Source organism: Cibotium barometz, chromosome 28 (genome assembly GCF_041138505.1).
Source record: "Cibotium barometz isolate CiBa-2024 chromosome 28, ASM4113850v1, whole genome shotgun sequence".
In the NCBI taxonomy this organism is placed as follows: Eukaryota; Viridiplantae; Streptophyta; class Polypodiopsida; order Cyatheales; family Cibotiaceae; genus Cibotium; species Cibotium barometz.
Window position 1 is genome coordinate 35,388,027 of NC_141073.1, and position 16,381 is coordinate 35,404,407.

Sequence of the window (16,381 nt, forward strand, 5' to 3'; positions counted from 1 at the left end):
ATGCTAATTTCAAGTGTGCTCACTTGTAAGTGCCCTTTTCTGCTCGTCCTTGGTGTCCTGCTTGCCACATTTTGGGTGGTGTGTCCTTGCCTGGAAACAGCTGGAATGAGGAACTTTTGGGCTTCATTTTCTTTTTTCTTACGAGTGCTTTTATTTTCTCCCTTGCTTCTGTTGTCCGGCCCCGTTATCTGTTGTGAATAGTTACTCTTTACCATGTTGAGCTGTTACCTTGGCTCCTTCAATCCGGTGCACCACACTCATAGGCCTGTGTAACTTACAACTACACGTTTGTTTTCTGACTCCTATGTGATGATAGAGACGATTCATGTCTTTGACCACCTTAGTTTATAACATGATGATGCTGACAGGAAGATTTTATGAATCATTTTTTGGGGCATACCTGGCTGATCATGGAATGTTCAAATTGGATGCTTTAAATGGGAGTGCACTGGACCTTAAATCAGGGAATGTCTGTTGAATGATCTACATCGATTTCTGAACTTTTATCATTTGAGATGTCACATGTGGTATCAGAGCAATGGTTCTTGTAAAATCAAGAAAACACGTTGAAAAACTGGACACCAAGTTTGTGATTCTGTGGTCTATGCTAGCGTTCATTTCTTTTTACTATCAACAAATAGTTTTATTCCAATGAAGAGGGATGCCATGGCATGCTGTTTACTATAGTTCCCTTCAGTGCTGATACTTAACTCCATGATCAGTTACTGTACAGTTTGAAGATCTCTTATAGACTCTATAATTCCATGCTTAACCGTGATTAGTTACTAGGTACGTGAGATGTGTAATATGTAGCCATGAACTTAAATCTGTGTGTTTGACATTTCTTAGTACATTGTGTATACCTATGGTTTTGTCAAGAGCTCGGCATGCAATAATCTGTGTGTCCTCATTTCCTCCTTTTCCATGCATCTCCTTGGTCTATGCCACGGAAACAAAAAACGCCTTTTGTTCTCATGAAACGAACAAAACATGGAAGGCGTGAAACGTTTCGAAAAACCTACAGAACCTCCCAAAAAATGTTTTTTCCCAAATTTTTGAGGTTTTTTTTTTCTTTCCCATTTTGATTGCACATATTTTCCACTTGTTTGTGAGTTGTTTTTTGTTGGAATATATATCATCTCCAGAGGGTCTACATACACCTTTTCATGCTTGTAATGGTTATTTTATGAGAGATTATTTTTCTACCATCTTTAGGCATTTTATAGCAATTTTATACTACAGGACAACAGCTGGCCGACCAGCTCATAGGAGGGATATATAAGGGTGCACACCCTTCCCCTCAGTTTTCATCTCATTCTTGCATATCTGCAGGAGGTCATTGGCTGTAGAGACAGTCTCTTATGGTTGTAAGCACTTACAGGCTTCCCTCGTGCTCATTTTCAGCAATAATCAACTGTTCACGGCCTTCTATAGTTTGTGGTTTGGGCCTACAACCTGTGTTTGCTCTTTCTTTCATGGTATTAGAGCCAAATGCTGATCTACAGGTAAGGAATTTCTGCGTTTTTCTGATTGGAGCAGAGGCTTCATCAATTTGCTGCGTTTTTTGCATCTGTACTGTTGGACTGCTGCAGTTTTGCTGTTGGAAGCTGAAGCTCTCTTCTAGGTGTTGAGGCCAGGGTTCCTGAGAGATTTGCATTCTCTATTTCTCTTTTCCCAACCTCCCTTCCTTTCTTCTCTCTCCTCTTGCTATGCATACCTTGAGAGAAGGCTATTTGCTATTTTTTAGCAGCCCTCTTTCTTCCAAGAAGGTTTCTTGTTAGAGGACATGGCTTCAGGAGATTTCTCTACTGGTGCTCCTTCTCCCGTTGATACTCCAGCTCCTTCATTGCCTGGATTCCTTGCTTCCGCTCCCCTGGTGGTTCCTCTTCCCAATCTTTCTTCTCTAAGTTTCTCTCGTCCAGGTCTTGCTTCCATCCCTACCCATATATCATCCTACAATCCTCCCCAAGTCAGTGACTCCATGAAGCAACCAACTACACTCAGTTATTGTTGGAAGGAGCTGGTGTGTGGATGGCTATCTTCACACCTCACTTGGTGGACCCTGCTTTGAAAAGCATATTGGATGCTCGGGCTCGTCTTATCATCATCCATTGCATGAATCCATCTATATAGGCACGATTTGTCTCTACTCGGAGTAATACTCATTAGATGTGTGGACGGAGTTTCCGAGGAGGTATGGGAGAGTTTTGACAGTGAAGATTGCCAAATTGGAGTCAGATATGGAAAAGCTTACAATCAATGAGTCAGATAACTTGATTGAGAAGATTGGAGAGTTCACCTGTCACCATTTGGCCACCCAATTGGTCCACCCGTGCTTTCTTATCATGTATGTACATTGGACTGGTGTCCATGGCAGTTGTTTATGCCGGGGATTGATGCCACTCATGTGATACTGTAGACTTGGCTTTCCGTTGGGACTTGTGCCTCCGTGTACATGCCCGGAAATGCTTGGTGGATTGGTGTTCCATTGGGTCTGATACCTCGTGTACTTGCCTGGAGCACGTCTATTTTGGTATAGTCTCATGAACGGGGATTGTCCATACCAATGCTGCATTGCATAGCATCTTTATGTGCTTGCTTGCAATTGAAATTGCATGTTGTTTTCATGCTTGCTTGACCAATGTGTAGTTCCGGGTAAGGGGACGCCCGCCCGTGAACCGTGCGTGTGAAACTGTCTGTTGACATGGTTGTGTGGCATGTGAACGGGTGGTAAGTATTACCTAATCTAGGCTCAAATAGCCCTTAGGACTTAGCCAATATTTATAAGTGAGCGCGTTCCCACTTCATTAAAGTTTAGGCGCCCAAAAGTCACTTATAAATTATGACCGCTTCCAAGTTCACACTCACTGAAGTCCCGAGGCGGACAAGACTCAATGTCCAGGACCTGATCCTCCCCTTTTACTCATAAATGGGCATCTCCCCATGTCCCTTCACTTGATTGGACCCCAATTCAATTACTTATTAAGAGAAAATTCGTGTTCTCTCTTCATGAAGATTTTTGGAGGCTGAAAACTTTGTTTTTCCACCATTTCTCTCCATTTCCAAGCTCTCCATAGCCATATCCAACTTGCTAGGGTGTTTTCCAAGCTTCCAAGAGTGTTTCCAAGTGCTAATCACTCTCCTACTCTCTCCCAATGACTGCAATTCAGCAAAACAGCTCTCTTTATTGCTGTAATTTTTGGTCTTTTTGCTGAAAACCCTAATTTCAGCTCTCCTTTCTCAAGTTGAACCATAGGGGAAGCTTTCCCAAGGTTCCCTTCATCCTCTTGAAGACTTTTGTCGCGAAGAAAGGCGACAAATCAAAGATCTTAACACTCCAAGGACTTCCATCGCGCGAAGACTTCCGCTGTCATCGACTCTACTTGCTATTGGTAAGCTTTTATGCTTAAATATGGGAGCATGGTTAGTTAGTACGAAAGGTACGATACGGTACGGTACGATAAAATACGGTACTAATTGGTACCTTAAAATTTTTTGAGGTACGGTACGATATTAGTACGTTTTTAAAAAAAAAATACTTCCTAAACTTAAAAATTGTAGACAAGAAGTTACAAAATAGTAGAACCATGAACATAATGTCATCATGCCATTAGAGTACAAAATTGCTACAAAAGGATAGGCCAAAAACTCATGGCATGGGCGACCGCCAACATGCGTACATACATGATACAGTATACTACATACTACAATACATCATCGATGGGCTAGAAGGAGATAGATGTCCAATGCCTAGAGAGCTATATCATATCAAAAGTCTACATCATCACCAACATCTGCATGATCATCAACATGATCACTACTAGAGTGTCCATCAAGAGAGTTCTCTGAGGAGGACTCTTCGAAGGTGGACGAGACACTCTGGGGATCATTCTCGCTAAGTAGGTTGCCATCATCATCAAACACGGGCTCTCTAGGCAGTGGGGTATCATCATGAGGGGGCAATGGAGGCTCACTATAGAGCTCCATGAAGATTGCCTCCTCCTCCTCATCAAGCAATATGATCGCTTGCCTAATATGGCAATGGCAAGTGCACACGCTCCTGACAAACCTAGAAGATTGAAATTGCTCCACGCAACAACAACAACACCACCACCACCGCAAAAAAAAAAAACTCGTACGGTATCGTACGAATCCGTACGGTACCGTACCGTACAGCAGGTACGTACGATTTCAGTCGTACGACGTACGGAACTAACCCTGTATGGGAGCAAGTAGCAGGAGGGAGGAACTGGATTACAAGATTACATACCCTGTGTAGTGTTCTCTTGTCCTACGTGCTCTCTTGCAGATTGTTGCTACCATGTGTTGGTGGAACAATAGAGAGCAGATGGTAGGGAACATGGGCACTTGAGAGGGTAGTGTGGGTTGCAAGTCTACATCGACAACCACTTGTTTGCAATACTGTATTCATATGCATTGGTATGGAAATCTGGTCAGAAATGCCCATGACACTATGTACTTGATTCTCCCAAGATTAATATACTTTATTTGAGGGAGGGGTCGGTTGTTCCGGCTCATTGTGTCTCTTGTCAATTCAGCAATTTACTTCTTGTATTTGAGCAAGTGTCCATCAAATCTTAGTGTATTTAAGTGTATTGATTAGCATTGTGTTCAACCAAGTTACATCACCCGTATCAAGCTGCAGCTTGAGGAGTACCGCAGCACCATCAACAATCCCATCCATAAACTTCTTGGTAAATTGCCTGCTTCCTTTGATTCTTTTAGGGATAATATTTATTTCCGTGATCCTCTCCCTCCTTTTGAGGAAGTCATGAGTTATCTCCACGACAAGTGCATGCTTCGCAAGAAAAGGCAAGTTGGAGTCTGCTTTTGTTGCCTCTGACAAGGGCAAAGGCAAAGGCAGAAAAGGAACCTCCAACAACAACAACAACAACAAAAACAAAGGCAAAGGCAAGGGTAAATAAGATTCAAAGGAGTCCCAAGGACAAAAGCAATGAATGTGATTACTGTGGCAGGACAGGTCATACTGAGGCTTGTTGCTTTGCTCGTCTGATGACTCTCAAGCAACCAAAGCCAAGTATAAAGCGCAGGATGCTTCCAAAGTATCTGACAAGGACAACACCAAAGACAAGGGCAAGGAAAAAGTTTTAGAGGAGAGATCCACCAAAGTTGCAAACATGGCAGTCACAAATTCATCCACTTCTGGTGATCACAATGATGACTTCTCCAAAAGAGGTTAGTGACACACCTGAAGTGGTGGAATGGGTTGGTGATAGTGGTGCTTCTACCCACACGACCAATCAAGCCCATATCTTGGAGGACTACTAGACTCTCTTTTCTTCAGTTTGAATTGGCGACAACTCTTCGCTTCTTGTCACCGGTGTTGGTAATGTTTCTATGGGTTCTTTTGCCACCTTACATGATGTTTTATATGTACCATGGATTTTCAAAAATCTGTTTTCAGTGTACAAAGCTTCTCATAAGGGACTTGGTGTGAACTTTGATGATGAGGTCATTGAAGTGATCGACATGAAGACTCTCTCGGTTGTTGCCAATGGAGTCCATGATGGAGGTCTCTACAAGATCACCAACTTTTCTTCCCAGATCCCTCACACTGACTCACATATTCATCAGCTTTTCTTCCTCTTGATGGCTTTGGTTTTTGAGGCAGATACTTCTCTGTGGCATTCACGCTTTGGTTATGTTCCCATAACTGCCTTACAGAAGTTCCATTCTCAGCAGGTTGTCAATGGACTACCTCAGCTCAGGTCTCTTTCACACATCTGCTCATCCTGCATGATGGGCAGGCATTATCAAGATGCATTTCCAGAGGAGGCCACTCATCGAGCAACCTGCAGACCGGAGCTTATACATGCAGATCTTGCTGGATCCATGGAGGTTGAATCCCTTGGGAAGGGCTCGATATTTTCTTCTTCTTGTGGATGATTTCACTCTCAAAGTCTGGGTATGTTTTCTAGCTCACAAGTCAAATGCTTTTTGCTAGTTTCAAGACTTGGATTGCGAAGGTGGAAAATTAGTCTGGGGGTACAGTTTCTTTTCTGTGGACTGATAATGGCGGCGAGTTTTGACCGTTTGATAACTTCCTTGTGCCAAGGGCATTCACCGACAGACCATAGTTTCTTACACTCCTCAACAGAATGGAGTTGTGGAACGGAAGAACCAAACCGTAAAAGAGATGGCTCGTTCTTTGTTGCATCATGCTGGTCTCCCTTGTGCTTTCTGAGGTGAAGCTCTTAGCTGTGGCTATCTTAGTTTATCTCATTAACTGCTCTCTCACAAAAGCGGTTGAGGGGATGACTTCGGAGGAGGCTTTTACAAGACACAAGCCTTCTGTTTCTCATCTCTGTGTTTTCAGTTGTGTTGCTTATGTGCATGTCCCAGATCAGAAGAGGACCACAGTCGCACCGAAGTCAAGGAGGATGATCTTCACAGGCTGCAATCTGAGATCCAAAGGGTACCGCCGGAGGTTGATGACATCATCATTTTCCGAGAGGCTTGGTTTGATGAGAGCTTGTTTGGCATCGACTCCTCTCCACGTGATGCATCTATAGATTTTCTGGATGATCCATTCCTGGTGGATGTTAGTGATCTTATACCTCTTCCACATCCAGCTTCTCCTCCTCTTGCTTCTCCTGCTACAACTCTGGTGCCAGCTCCTACTTTACAACCACCTGTTCCTGTTGCACCAGCTTCTATAGCTTCCAGTTCCTCTACGAGTCCTGCTTTGACTCCGGGATTACCCCCACCACTGCTTACTTCATGACCTCTCCCCGCAGCATCGGATGAGTCTTCTACTGTAGTTGGATCTTCTTCTTCTTCACGCTTTGAGAGAAAGGCATTAGCAACGTGTGATTGGTGTCAAATGGATTTTCAAAGTCAAGTTTCATGTAGATGGTACTTTGGACAAGTACAAAGCCGGCCTTGTTGCTCGTGGATGTGTTGAGAAGGCAGGGGAAGATTTTGATGAGGCATTTGCTCCTACAACCAAGTATACTACCATCAGGATTGTTTTGGCTCTAGCTGCACACTTCGGATGGCCCGTGTTCCAGATGGATGTCAAATCTGCTTTTTTGAATGGAGATTTAGAGGAGAAAGTTTATGTTGAGCAGCCTCCTGGTTTTGTGATTCAGGGATAGGACACTGATGTGTATCTTCTACAGAAGGGTCTTTATGGTCTCAAACAGGCATCTCGTGCCTGGTATCAAAAGATTGATGCCTTCTTGTCATCTCTTGGCTTTGAGAGGGCATATGCTGACAACAATCTCTATGTGCTTCTTTCTGATGGGAATATTTGCGTCATTGTTTTGTATGTTGATGACCTCGTTCTTTCTAGCTCAGATACTGAGTTGGTCACACAGGTTCTTTCTAGCTCAAACAGGCATCTCGTGCCTGGTATCAAAAGATTGATGCCTTCTTGTCATCTCTTGGCTTTGAGAGGGCATATGCTGACAACAATCTCTATGTGCTTCTTTCTGATGGGAATATTTGCGTCATTGTTTTGTATGTTGATGACCTCGTTCTTTCTAGCTCAGATACTGAGTTGGTCACACAGGTTCAGTCCAAGCTTTCAGTGACATTGATCTTGGCCTTCTTCGTTATTTTCTTGCGTTGGTGGTTTGGCAGAAAGTTGATTGTATCTTCATTTCTCAGCAAAAGTATGTGAAGAAGCTACTCTCACTCTATGGGTTCGTCTGACTGTACACCGCTTTCTTGTCCCATGGATCCCAATGCCAAGTTATCCAAGGAGGATGATACACCCTTGGTGGATTCCACAAAGTATTGGCAGATTGTTGCTTTACCTTACCAACACTTGTCCAGATATCTCTTAAGCTATGAGTGTTCTCAGTCAGTTCTCATCAGCCGCTCGAAGGTCTCGTTGGCTGGCAACCTTGAGAGTTCTTCGTTATCTTCGAGGTACTTGAGACTATGGCATCACCTATTCCAGTGGTGTTGATTTGGTTGGTTTCATAGATTCTGATTGGGAAAGCTGCATTGATACTCAGAGGTCTACATCTGGATATTGCTTCATGCTTGGTACAGGATTGGTTTCTTGGAAGTCTCAAAAGCAGAGGATTGTTTCTACTTCTTCCATCGAGGCTGAGTACAAATCCTACTTTCTCTCCTCCACCGAGGCACTTTGGATTCATTAGATTCTGGAGCATTTGTTTTGTGGCGGCACTTCCCGAGATACCATATTCTCAGATTCTCACAGTGTTATTGCTCTAGCTCAGAATTTTGTGATATGGGGACGATCCAAGCATATTGAGGTGCATTATCATTTTGTACGTGACTGGATCAAGTTGGGACTTCTTCGCCTAGCCTACTGTTCTACCAAGGACAATGTGGCTGATCTTTTCACCAAACCACTTCCGAGAGCTACTTTGGAGGTGTTACTTCAGCGTGCTGGTATTGGACCGACCCTCTGGTGTCGAAGAGGAGGTGTTGGAATATATATCATCACCTCCAGAGGGTCTACATACTGTTGGAATGCACAACGGAAAATAAGACGAGTGTTGTGGAAAACAAAATGCACAAGTGTAGAGAGAGAAGTTGTATAAACTCTGCTATATACACGAAGATCCGATACAAAACAAGTGTGGGGGGCAAGGTGGTATTTATACCATCCTCCAGTGTTGGTCGGCTAGGTGAAAACAGTCGACAGCCTGCCTGGGTTGTCCACGACTGGGTAAAAGCAGTCAGCCAGCACAGAAGTAGGGCAAGCACAAAACTGCCCCCACGACCAGAAAAATTAGGGAGAAACATGGAAAAAATGGGGAAAAATGGAAAAAGCTCTTGGGTGGGCACACCCACAACAAAGGCCCTTACTGAGTAATATGTACAGACAGGAGATGATTGCTAACACCCCCTCTGCCTTCTGGAACCTGTAAACCACCCCCTCTTAACTTGGAACCTCAAAGCATGGAGGCTTCTCAACAGACACCTCCTGCAAGTCACCATCTGCCACTTGCATGGCTTTCCTACGAGTCCCCTCGGAAAGAGCTTCCTCAACTGCAATAGGCTCTTTGTCCTGAATGATACGAGACATCAAAGCATAGTTCACCTGTAAAGGCTCCTCTGACTGACGAACGCAAGAATTGGAATGTCCCTGCCTGCTGCCAACATCTGGTAAGCCAACCACCATCTGGTCTCGGAAAGCTTGCCGCCGCAGCATATTCACATTCAAGTGGTTATGACGAAACTGCCACAAATCACCTAATTGAGAACTTGTAAGAGAGAGTGCTGAGAGTTTGTAGATCCCATTCTCCACTCCTCCTTTCCATACAACCTGGCTTGTTGCTTTGTCCCGTAGAGCAACAAAATGCTCATCAAACTCCACCCATACGCCATTCTTGCAAACCTCATGCATTGACAACGGATGAAAAGCAAGGGATGGGACATAAAGAACCTGGGAGGAATGCTTCCCTCCTTTGCCATCAGAAACGATCTCTAACTTGCCCTCACTGTGAATAGGGATAGCGGACTTGTCACCAGTCAGGATGTGACCTGCGTGCCTTCGAAGATCTTGTAATAACTCTCGGGAAGGAGTCATGTGCCTGGAAGCACCACCGTCTAGAATCCAGTCGTGAGTGTTCGTAGCGGTGAGTCCAACCGCCTCCCTTGCTCGAAGAAGATGAAACTCCGGTGTCCATAATCTCCAAGTTCACAAAAACTGGAGTCTTCACGGTTACTGCTGAGGAATCTGCACCCTTCTCGGTGCTCCATCGAGGACATTTCCTCCAATAGTGGCCTTTCTCACCACAATGGTTACAGGTCCGCTCTGCCTTCAAGGCGTCACGATCCAAGTCGGGCTCTTGCTCAGAAGACTTCTTCTGTGAAGACTTCCCTTTGCCCTTACTGCGGCCTTTCAACCGCCGCTGGCTAGTCAAGGCCTCAGAACCTCCACCCTGTGGAGGGTTCGTAAAACGCTCTTCTTGGTCCAAGACCATAGGCACAAGCTCCTCCCATGTGATGGTGCTAAACCTCCCACTGGTGATCAAAGAGGAATAGAAAGCTGAGTACTGAGAGGGCAGATGAGACAACAAAGCGATGGCCATGTCCTTTAGAGATATCTCCTTCCCAGCTTGAAGAACCTCCTGCTAAAGAGCCTGCAGCTTGTTGATGTGCTCCCGCATCGTTGAAGACTTTGCAGGATTCATCACCTGCATCTGTACTTCCAAGAAAATCTGTTTCATGGGTGATACCCTGTTATACAGAGAAGCCAAGTGTTTCGAAATCCCTTTGGCCAGCATCATGTGTTTGATATGATTAATCATTTGGGGTGTGCAATTAATGAAGATGAAAGAACGCACACGGACATTGACACGATCCCATAACTGTGCTCGAGCCTCCTGATCTTTCCTAGTAGAGAGTAAAAGCTCCCCTTCCTCCAACTCTAGCCATGGAACACCAATCACAATGAAGTCAGCCAAGTCATAAGACTCCAAGACAGACTCCATCATTACCTTCCAGATGCCATAGTTGGTCCTGTCCAACTGTCTATCCATCGGGAATATGGGGAGAGTGGGGATCTTCACATGCTTCTCACCCATCTCAAGCAAATTTTCCATCTTAAGGGTTCACAAGGTCTTGTGAAAGGAGGGTGGGTGGGAAAAAAATAAAGAAGAGGCTGCAAACACTATGCAAGGTGGCTGTCCAACGGTGATGGCCACCTTCTACCCGTTCTCCAAGTCCCGAACAGCCCAAGAAATCTACAATCAGCACCAAAAAAAACAGCAAACCGACAAGCTCCCATTGTCTCCAAGCTTCAAGCCACCTGGGGCTCTGTAAACCGGCCTTCAGCCTTTAGACAAACCAAAGGGTGGTGCAAAAACAAACCTACACACAAAACACTTCAACACCTAGAAAAGGAAAACAAACAAGGGGAGCTAGAGTGCTCATGCAAATAGTACACGAACATCGATTGGCCCCAAAACGCAGTGGCGCCCCTTGCAGTATTTCTTCAATAGATTATAAGAGCTTTGAATACAATAAGGCTAGAAACTTAGCTGTCACAGTAGAACGCCTGAAGCTTGCAAAGACCTGCATCATGGCTTCATGTTCACTCAGCATCCACAAACAATTCCAGCTATTGTTCACATCAAAAGACTCCCACACATTGAGTACTGCATACAGAAGCTTTCTCCCATGATCAGGGTTGCCACAACCATCCATAGCCTTTCACCCTATGAACAACATCACAGCTTGACACATCCAGTGCTCCTACATCACAACAAAGACTCCAAATTGTTTCCCAAAAGAGAACTCGCATCACAGCACATCATACCATACAGTCAACACACCTATACCAACCCTCTTTGCCTTCCAAGGGTATTATCCATCTTAGCCATGGATTCCCTGACCCCTGTCCAATCAGCAAACAAGGCTGTACAAAACATGAGTCAATCCCTGTATCCACTGCCCACATGTGACTTATGTCCTGGAGAAACCAAAAACATGTTTCGTCGAGAAACCTACAACTTGTTTCCACATGAAACCCATAGGCTTGTTTCCCCTTGAAACCTTTGTCTGGTTTCCACATAGAACCATACACAGCACCATTCAAAGACAGCGGGAATAAGAACCTCATCAAGTTCCTCTGCTTCCGGCTGAGCCTCATTTGATACAACACCCAAAACGTGCTTGCACTCCACCTAAGTGGTAAGCACAAGTCCCCGATGAAGCATAGTAGATCACCACTGCTAAACATAGAAAGAAGCTGCCTTTCAAATCCATTAAGCCTCCTTGAAGATACCACCGGTGACAAAGTGTCGAAAGCCATAGCCTTCAACCCAAGTTTTGCACGATAACACTTTAACTGCTTCTTGTTCTTGGCCGACTACTTCTTGTCCTTGGTGTCTTTTCTCCTGAGCTTCATCTTCAGCTTTTTCTCTTCACCTCATACAGGCAAAGACACAGTCTTGTACTGCCTCCTGCACTTCCTTTTCACTTTCCACATGTTGAAGCTTTTGATGTGACTCTCATGAGACAACCATGAGCTCGCCCCCTTGGGGAAGTTGGCGATTGTCCCAGCAAGAGCAACCACGGGCTCGCCTCCTTGAGAAAGTCGACGATGTCCTGGCAATGGAACCTTGTAAACCAGCCTTTAGACAAACCAAAGTGCGGTGCAAAAACAAACTTGCACACAAAACTCTTCAACACCTAGAAAAGGAAAACAAACAAGGGGAGCTAGAGTGTTCTTGCAAAAAATACATGAATACCGATTGGCCCCAAAATGTGGTGGAGTCCCTTGCGGTATTTCTTTAATAGATTATAAGAGCTTTGAATACAATGAGGCTAGAAACTCAGCCATCACAGTAGAACACATGAAGCCTGCAAAGACCCTGCATCATGGCTTCATGTTCACTTGGCATCCACAAACAATTCGAGCTATTGTTCACCTCAAAAGACTCCCATACATTCAGTCCTGCATACAGAAGCTTTCTCCCATGATCAGGACTGCCACAACCATCCATAGCCTCTCACCCTATTGAACAACATCACAGCCTGACATATCCAGTGCTCCTGCATCACAACAAAGACTCCGAACTCTTTCCCAAAAGAGAACTCACATCACAACACAACATACCATACAGTCAACACACCTGTACCAACCCTCTTTGCCTTCCAAGGGTATTATCCATCTTAGCCATGGATTCCCTGACCCCTGTCCAATCAGCAACAAGGCTATACAAAACATGAGTCAATCCCTGTATCCACTGCCTGCATGTGACCTATCTCTTGGAGAAACCAAAAATTTGTTTCCTCGAGAAACCTACGACCTGTTTCCACATGAAACCCATAGGCCTGTTTCCCCTTGAAACTTGCGTGCATTTTTCACACAGAACCATACACAGCACCATTCAAAGACAGTGCCAACAATGGCATACATCCAGTGACCTAGTTCCTCACGAAACATTTGGAAATATAGATATGCCCACAATTGAAGGTCCCTCCATTCCTTTCAAGTAGGAAGAAAACAATCTGCTCTATGAACATACACCCATGCGAGCGTCACTTCCATGCCAAGAAACACACCCAAGTGACCTTGTATGTAAGCCCAGTGGGGTGTGCAGTGACAGACTCAACCACGTGTCCAAGAGATAAAATTATAAAGAGAGAGAGGGGAGAGAGAAGAGGGAATGGGAAACTTGCACAGTACACACAATTGAGCGGGGAACAGGCCCCACCCCCTTTCAAGAATTTATTTAGGAACAATCCACGGGCACGCTGGCCATGATCAATACAATCAATGAATACAAAACAGACAGATATGCTGATGTAGGATATCCAAGTTGATGTCGATGTTGATGCACGAGATCTCGGATGCCGTGCACACCACGGGGATGACCCACAAGTATCTCTCACCGGGCTAGTACCAAATCCAAATATCCAAATATCCAAATCCAAATCCAATGAATCCAAATCCAAATCCAGGTCGGAGCCGGAGCCCGATGGCTCCATGCTCATGCTCATGCTCATGTTCATGTTCATGCCCAAGTCCAAGTTCCATGTTCATGTCCAAGCTTCATGCCCAACCTATATGCCCAAGTTCCATGTTTATGTCCAAGCTTCATGTTCAATGTCCAAGCTCTATGCCCAAGCTGTCCATGTCCAAGCTACATGTCCAAGTCCAAGAAACACTCGCTCATCCCATGAGTAATCTCCACAACTCCTATAATTTGTCCATGAAGAAAACCATGGAAAAGCTCTTTCTTGTAAGAAAACTGATATAAAACTTGTTTTAATGGTTTTTGGGCGATGAAAACATCCAAAAAGCAATTTTTAGGGTTTTTGATTTTTTTGTCGGTACGTGTGCGTACAGTCCTGTACATGTCCGTACAGCTCTGTATATGTCCGTACATGCGTCCGTATCGCCCATGCATATGCCCATATTGTTGGGTTTTATGCTGTGTATGCACCCAGAGGAGTGCTAGTGATCATCAGTAGATTACTGGGGCTTTTTTTACTTCAGTTAGTGGAGGTTTTTTTCCCCAGTTTAGCTTAGTTTCACTTATAAGCAGTTTATAAGTGTTTTGGTCCACCCGGCACATTTTATGGCCGGACATGTGAACACATCTTTTTAGGTCACTTTATTATGTGGCTATTGTACTTCACATTATTATCTGAATACACACAAGAGTCGTGTTCTCTCTGCTTCTCCACGCTTGTGTTTTCTGTACCTCTAAACCCTAACCCTAACAGCCCAAGGCCTTCATTTGGTATCAGAGCCTCCAGGTTGGCCAGCCCTTGCCCTGCCCGTACCATTTATCACTATCTTCCGTACTGCACTGCCCGTACAGCTTCGACTGCAGCCTTCCGTACCAGGTACCAGTTCGCCGAGAGCAGCTACTGTTCCGTACATATGTGCCTGCTCCGTACAGGTCAGCGCCGCCTTTCGCCTGCAGCCTTCCGTACTGTACCTGCATACAGTCGACACAGCACTAGTCGCCCTGCTCCGTACAGTCCTCCTACGCAGACAGCCGTACATCATTCAGTGCTGCTACCTGCTTCTGTACCAGTCAACTGTACCTGCTGTACACTCGACTGAATCTTCCGTACAGTACTGCTTCGATTGTACCTGCTGTGCATTCGACTGCAGTTTTCGCCCCTGCTTCCGTCCTGTATCTGCTCGCCCAGCTTCCGTACTGCTTCCCTACAGTACCAGTCGATTGTACCTACACAGTACAGTCAACTCTACTTGTTCATTACAACTACCACAACCTACTCAGTACAACTGTGGTAAGCATTACAAGTTTTGATTTTTGGGCATTTTTATTTTCTCTGTGAAAATCTACAGGCAGATGCAGATGCAGGCAGACTTTCTTGCAAAGAAATCTACAGGTTTTTTGCAAGGTTTTGGGTGCAGTAACTTTGGGCAATTTTTGGGCATTTTGGCATTGTGAAAGCCATTTTTGCTGCTCTACTCAATCATTGGTGCATTGTGTTGCACATTCAGAGGATTGAGAGTGCAGGCATATTTGGGCGAACTGTATTCAGTGGAGTACAGTTGCTTTCAGGGTTCTTGCTATTGGGTTTTTTGATACACAGGTACAACATTGTGCATAGGCATAATGGCAAATCAACAGCAGAGTGATGTATTCACGTATTTGTCTAAGGAAGACAAATTGGACGGCACGAACTACTCCTTGTGGAGTTTTATGCTGAAAAATGTGCTTGTGGCAAAAGGTCTTTAGGATTTTGTTAGTGGTGATGAACCACGTCCAGGTCCATTGGCTCTAGAGACTCCTCCCCAAGGGGGTGCTCGTGGACGAGGACAACAGGTACAGGCTCCAGGTCAGCCATTGCCTGTTCAAAGAACAAATGCTCAGAAGACATGGGATGCCAGAGATGCACAAGCCTTGTCACTCATTGCATTGTCAGTACAGAGGTCTATTATACCTCATATTCGTTCAGCTGGCTCTTCACAGAATGCATGGGTGACTTTGGAGCAGATGTATGCTGCTCGTAATGAGGCTCGGATCTCGTTTTTGAAAAGAGAGCTGGAAAATCAGAAAATGCATGAAGGAGATGATATGTCTAGCCACTTAAACAAGCTGCAGGATTTGAGAGAGCAACTCATCAATGTGGATGAGATCATTCCTGAGACACAGCTTGTGTCCACCATCTTACACTCTTTGCCAAGATCTTACTTGGCTTTTCATACCTCTTTGAACCTCAGCATGAGGAATGCTGCTTAACCCCTTAAGTATCAGGAACTTGTTGCTCTCTTGCTACAAGAAGAGCAAATGAGGAAGAATATGAATATGAACACAAGTGCTGAACAAGCATTTACTACGGGTCAAAAGGGGAAAGGAAAATCTCAGCCAAAGAGTTCAAATCAAAATTCAGGTGATGGTGGTTCATCTCAGGATACCAAGAAAGGTGATGGACAGCCCAAGAAGAAGAGCAAATGTCATTACTGTAAGAAGCCAGGTCACTACATCACAGAGTGTAGAAAGAGGATTGCCAAAGAAAAAGGAATCTGGGATGTCTGTAAATGATACTGCTTCTTTTGTTGAGGACAGGGATTACTGTTTCTATACATGCAGCTATGATGCCTCTTGGTCTTCACAGGCACTTAGTATGACAGAGCATGCATGTACTTGGTACTTTGATAGTGGTGCCTCAAAGCATATCACATCTCGCAGGGATTTGTTTTGTCATGTAGGCCCTGCCCCTGTTGGCAAAACTGTTCACTGTGCCAAGAATGCTTCATATCCAGTTCGTGGCATTGGGGAGATTCAGCTCTCAGCCATTGATGGCTCTATTCTTCGCCTTACAGATGCCTTATATGTACCAGGGATAAAGAAGAATTTGTTGTCCATTTCTTCTTTAGCACATTGTGGTATGCAAGTCCACTTTGATGATGATAAATGCA

At 44.7% G+C, this 16,381-nt stretch overlaps 1 protein-coding gene across 1 annotated transcript in view; it reads left to right on the forward strand.

Annotated features, from left to right (window-relative positions):
- LOC147622774 (succinate dehydrogenase [ubiquinone] flavoprotein subunit, mitochondrial) overlaps nt 1–16,381 on the forward strand; it is a 67,567-nt gene that overhangs the window by 41,689 nt on the left and 9,497 nt on the right. The gene's annotated exons all lie outside the window — the stretch shown is intronic.